The 6,646-nt window shown below is 37.8% G+C and overlaps 1 pseudogene; it reads right to left on the reverse strand.

Annotated features, from left to right (window-relative positions):
- On the reverse strand, positions 1 to 6,426 carry LOC148957806 (uncharacterized; annotated as a pseudogene).
- Positions 6,427 to 6,646: the final 220 nt, after the last annotated feature.

A 6,646-nucleotide genomic window follows, 5' to 3' on the forward strand; every position in this document is an offset into this window, starting at 1 on the left:
TTACTTGTCAGTGTCTCTTTCCTTCTCTGCCCAAAATTTGGCTGTGTTTGTTGTTATGATTTTATTGGCTTGCGAACATCCTTTAGGTTCAAATGATTGTTTTTGCGAAAAGCCAATGTGGAGGATGTCCCGAATTTGTTGACGATCTCTAGTCTCATTTGTGTTGTGGTCAATGCTTAAATCCAACTTTCTTGGGATAGTGTCGCCCATCTCAAGACAAATGTATGCAGTACCATGCAAGCAAGTGTGAAGTTCTTTACTTCTGTATGGGCACTCTCGGATTCTCTCATAAAGATGCGCCACCTTCCCCTTCAGTTGTCCATATGCACCTTCGACCACCATTCTGGCACGACTAAGCCTGTAATTGAAATATCTTTGTGAAGGTGTCAAAACAGCATTTGTGTATGGCTTCATCAGCCATTTTTCAAATGGAAAGGCAGAGTCCCCGATTATTAGTGGGGGTATCTGTACACCGTCCAATCTGTTGGCAAAATCAGGCAGAAAGGAACCCTCCTTTATTCTTATCCAAAGACAGGTTGACTGCAGAATAATTGAATCATGAGAGTTGCCAGGAAAGCCGCAGCTGCCTCACAAAAATCTGTATTTGGCATCGACCATAGCCATGAGCACCACAGAATAAACATTTTTGAAGTTATGGTACTCTTTACACGACTCTAGTCCCCCAGGGGGACATTTTATCGGAATATGGCAGCCTAAGTTACAGCACGTTTGAACCAGGCCTAAGTTACACCCTTTTGTTGTTCTAACACTATTCAACTAAGCTTCTTACAAATCCGACCAATCAAGTTAAGCTAACAGAACAAGGCATTTTTGTATAAAAAAGAGAGAATATAATCAGTAATGTAATCACGGAAACATTATTAAAACAACACATAAAGAAGTTATCACTGGAAACGAGTTTATTGTTTGTGCCTGTACGCAAAAAACGCGCCTTCGTAGTTTCCGTACATCTGGAAAGGGGTGTAAAGTGTCACGTGACCTGAAAAATTCTTGGTGACAATTTCAAAACAGTTTTATTTGTTCAGCAACATTGATGAAAAAGGTCAGAAGCAACTAGAGAAAGAACGTGGAAGAGACGATAATGGTGTATTGATAGGCCCTGAAGAAGATGAAACATCACCCGATGACTTTACAGGGTGAACAGGGTAACATGCAGTTAGTAGTGAGTAGTGGAGGGGGGGGGGGATAAATACTATTATTATAGTATATGGGTAGCTAGATCATAAATGTGCTAAGTTGTTAAAGCTCACTGCCAATAAGTTACTTCCAATTGACAATGTCAGTAAAACGAATCGTTTCAATAGCAAGATTTGTGACCAATATTAATTCAAATTCAAATTTCTTTATGTTTATTTACCTTGTAAGAATGTTGTTTAATGACATGAAATTTGACTTTGAATTTGAATTTTAACACTGTCCATATCCCACCAATATAAACATGTAATGAATTTCTTGGCAGTGGAGATTCAGGCTTTCATTGGAGAGGAGGGGGGTCTCAGGCATACTATTTTCAGACAAGATATCATCTTGCACGGACAAGATATCGTCTGACGAGGATGTTGATTAGGTTGGTCTGAGCCATCCCCCCTTATTCCATGATCCCCATAATTTTTGCCTCTATCTCTAGGATAAGGAAGTCAATCAGGCATCCTCTCTTTAAGCATTTAAAAGTGCTCTATAGCGTTTATTATTTATTTACTAATAATGGTTTGAATTGGGTTTTAGCTATCGCTAATATCTTCATTATTTTTCTAAGATTGTATGCACAGCCCCCTAAAAATCAGCCTCTCTTGTCTGACATTTAAGACAAAAATAAGGGATCAAAAAGGGAGAGTTATTCTACTGAATGATGTATTCATAAAGAAAAAAAATTGATAAAGAAAGATGCTTATTTTTAATTTTAATTTAATTTATTCATTGAAGGTCAACCTCAAACCATGAATATCGAGGAAATTACAGAACTCAGCAAGAACAGATCAATAAACATGTAACGATAAGGTTCTTGTCATGACGGTGAAGTATCAGGTCGTTGGCTGAGCGATGGGCTAGGCCAACGGGCCTAGCCCCAAGTAGATAGCACACAAGAGATACTCGTTCTTTGATGTTATGTTTATCGTTAAAACAGTAAGACTAAATTATTTTAAGTAGGATTACATTATATTAAAGCACAACAAAGGAACACTATGAAACATCACACAACACGATGACAGTGAGGCACATTTCCTGGATAGGGAGTTACTTACACAACAGCGCGACAAACGAACATGTGACATTAACACGCAACATAATCAAAGATCTAGCTAAACATAATAATAATAATTACTGAAGAATACAAGTCCTAAAACGTTACACCATCCCCTCCCTTTTAAAATACACGATACAACCTTGAAAAGTCACTGAGTTCTACTACGTCATAAATAAAAGTGTTTGAAGTGTCATTACGGCCCGGAGGCATAAACTGGCAAGCGAAGGTAGTGCCTACAACATCACTTTATTTGCCCAATTTCATGATCATATCTCCAAAAAGAAATGTTTAAAAAGTCCTATTACATGCGAAGGCTCCCTATAGCTCTTCTCAGCTGCAACCTCTCTCCGGCCAGCTCCCAAACAATCGGCTAATTAACGGTGACATAGTTTCTCACGAAATCTTGACTGTATCTTGTTATAATCTGGAAAACGAATGCCTTTTCCGTTGGTGGAATGTCTTCTTTCAAAAAAACAATAATCAAGCGAAATGAGCAGCAGTTTGAACCCAAATCCATCGCAAAAAGTTTCTGTTTTGAAAATCAAATTAAAGCTGTGAATCAGCAGCACTCAGTGAATCCAAATCATTCTCGATAAAAATTCCATTAAAAAGTGTAAAGACCAACGCATTCCGCCGCCATCCCCCTCTGTCACCAAATGTGTAGCGAGGAAGACAAATACAAGTTCATATGTTCATATGTTCATATTCAATCCAACGACTGATCTTTACAATCTAGATCTAATCATTCTATACAACATCACAGTTTGTTAATCAACACATCAAGACAGAACAACAGACATACTGTACAAACAACAGAGTACAAAGATTCAGATAGAGACGATGACATCATTAAATTACATACAATAACAATCAGTTCCGGGAAGCACAAGCTACAAACAGTGGACATCACTCAGGGAAGAGTTGTTGCTTGCGGCAATTGGAAATGCTGGCATGCCCAGTAATCAAATGTGCATGATTTGTGAGAAAGAATATGCTAACCTTAGATGTGTTGACTGTGGTCCAAACCAATTTTTTTGCAAAGAATGTCCCCTACTGTTCAATTGCCATAACTAAATTACAATTGAATCATTGATCAAGTTACCTCATTAGTATATTCCATGAAAGTCTTTCGACCTGTATTTCGAACGGAATTTTTAGAAAGGCAAATCGTTCTAATGGGGCTCTAATGAGTCGGGGTCTTTTCGAAAGTAATAGCTTGCCCCTTCATTAAAAACCGTGTTTGATGAAAAGAAATTTATCCAAAATCTTTCCAATTCGACATGGTTGTAAAATTTCAATTCAGTCTTGCATGTCCCACTTATTAAAAGAAGAGACATTTTATGGTGCGCATTTTTTCCCTTCACTTAGGAAATTTTGAGGTTAATGAAATGAAAAACAAAAGTGCACTATTTTTGGATTTGGTATTCATTGGAACTATCATCAAAGGCTTGGTTTATCATGTCATATCTCAAACTGTTGGTTACTCCTCCACAGCGCTGTTGGAATGGGTGCACATTTTTTCTCCCAAAATCGCCGCGCGCATTTTTCCCTAGACTGGCCTTATTTGATGAATTTTTTTATTTGTAAAGCAAACTCTTACTTGTAAATAAAGCAAACTCTTTCAGTATGCCTCTATTTTTCAATAAAAATGCTTCTTCACCAATTGTTGATGACATGACCAACTTGCACATCAACTTGTTTACGTTATATATATTTTGCTTACTCATAGCACTTTTAAATATCTGTACCTCCTGGTCTATTCTGTTGAGGGTAGCATCAATCAGTTTTTTCCTTTGGCAGTCTGTCAAATCTTCTAATGCTGGCCTATCATGTTGCTTTGCTTTTTCTCTCCATGATAACTTCTCAGCTTCACCCAGTTCTTGCCACCTTTTGCTTACAGCAACATTCTTTTCGGAATTTGACATCCCTTTTAACTGTAATAGTAAGATCAGCTACTTTTCATATCTTAGGGATCTATAAGTTAGGACAAAAATTTATAATTAGGGGGCAAACAGGGGTTGTACTCCTTGTTGTAAGTCTTGATGTCAAGTGTGAAATGTTATGTTTTACTTCTGATATAAGAAGTTAGAAAATTAGAAACACTTTATGCTCTGGGGTTGGTTAACATACAGATTTCCAACCACTACATTTCCATTCTAATATATTTCACTACTCCTATTCATTTTGGTTTTATTTAGCATTTTTATTTTGATCTTATATTGGATATCTATGTTGTTGTGCCTTTTGGATTTCTATCCAGGTCACACATTACATCCATTTGCATCTACCATTGTTCCCTATCCTATGTCCAATCTGCAGAGTGTGGCATGTGCACACACAAGATTTTCTAATGCACACAAAAACATAGGGCTGCAAACACATTTTTCTGGGTACCGGAAAATTTTCAAGGACCACCCTTTTTGAAATGTTACTTTCCTTTCTTGGTCTAAACAACATTTTCTTTTAAATTGTGAAATGTTGACGAATTGGGACTTTAGTATCCATAGAACAACTTTAACTTGTGTCGGTCAGCATCAAAACCATCTGATTGTCACAAGTTGAAAAAGTTGCTGTCTATAACTAAATTAGAAAACATGTACCGCTTTTGCTATGTGAATTTTGTGAGCAGCTGATACTCTCCTCCTGATTTGAAAAGCTCTAAAATGCGAGTACATTGAATAAGATACGAGGCACAGCTTTTCAGGGTTGCTCAATGAAATTTGCAAGCTTTGTGAAGTTAGAAGAAGGGGGTGTGGAGGTACTCCCCCAGAAAAGATTTTAAGGACCACACCCTATCGATTACCTCAGAATCATCTCATATCTCAGTATTTTGATTTGATATTTTGAAATGACCTATGCTTGCTCCAAACCCATTGATGCCCAGAATTAAAAATCTACTGACTAGCACATTCCAGTTCTCTGAGAAACTACAGTCTTAGGTTTATTCTCAATTTCCTGAGCAAGGGCTGGTAAGAAGAGGCCTTGCCGGTTACTGAAAATGTTAATAAAAAGGACTTAATCAAAGAAAGTAAGATTATTCGGGAAACTACAGTAGCTGGCTTGTGCTCAAGCATGATTATAGGGTTACATTTCAATCCCACACCCCCACTTGGAAGTTGACTAACAACAAGGAAGGGGGGTCAAAATAATTGAAATTTTCTCATACAAAATATATGATTGACCCAATTTTGTGGAATGCTTGAAAGTTCTTTTGCAAAAATAATTTCTGTGCACACATAGTGAGACAAATTGATGAATACTTTGCCCATTGGAAACTTCCTGCACACATTGGATCAAAACTGAACAGTGTGCACACGTATTGCACACTTTGTCAGCACTCTTGCACACATGCACACATTTATATTTGCACTTGCACACACAAGCATTTTGTCCAGAACTGCCACGCTCTACAGACTGGACACTATGTATTGTGTCTATTAACCTCCTCGCCCCTCCAGCTGGACCTAAGCTAATTGTGGCTAGTGAGGGTTAGCAAAAAGAAGAATGAAAAGAAAATTTATTTTAAAAAAATTAAACCTTCGAAAGACACTTTCCTTGCATTCACAGAGAAAGGACAATGCTGGGTTCTAATTATCCACTTCTTAAATTGCATTTAAAATTATTGGAGAAATTAACTCCAGAATCTGTGATATCTATTCACCAGATGTTTATGCCAAAACCAGGCTTTATATGCTAAAAAGCCTTAAATCAGATTATGTCAGAAAGAGTCCTAATTTCAGCTGAACAAAAGTTTGACGGAACAAAAGTAGAACCTAATTTTTAAACGTAGGCCTAGCCCGAAAGCCTAACACAACAAAGAATCAGCTGCTACTAGATCAACACCTACTTACCATTAAAAAAAAATTCTCCAGCGAAAAAAAATTGTAGCCGGATGGCTGTCGGAAAACGGGTGGAGCCTTCAAAACCTTTTTAGCTTCACTTGGGGAATTATTTTGGCTAGCTGAGGGGAAACAAGTGGGAGGCGGTTTTCTCTTTCTGTTGTGAATCCACGTCTTCACGACTGCTTCTTCAAAACCCGATTTCTCTGCAAGGCGTTGGATTCGATCCCCAAACTTTTTCATCGAAACAGAATTCAATCTTTCATTATAATCCTGCTCCAGCAACGCCACTTGGGCTTCTGTGAACTTACGGGCAGCCATTACCAACCAGTGCAACGAACCAAAAAAGAACACCGCCTTGTCATATAAAAAACATATGCCTCATGTGGCTTTCTTCCGGATTAATCAAATGTTGCAGATCTTAGCATGTAAAAACAACATGCTCTGCATGGACAGCGCGCGGATTAATCAGTAGATAAATATGGAATAGGTCCCAGGATTAAATTGGACACGGGTGCAAAATTAAGAATCACTTCACTGA

Source organism: Rhopilema esculentum, chromosome 20 (genome assembly GCF_057945365.1).
Source record: "Rhopilema esculentum isolate cy_ngs chromosome 20, ASM5794536v1, whole genome shotgun sequence".
Lineage (NCBI taxonomy): Eukaryota > Metazoa > Cnidaria > Scyphozoa > Rhizostomeae > Rhizostomatidae > Rhopilema > Rhopilema esculentum.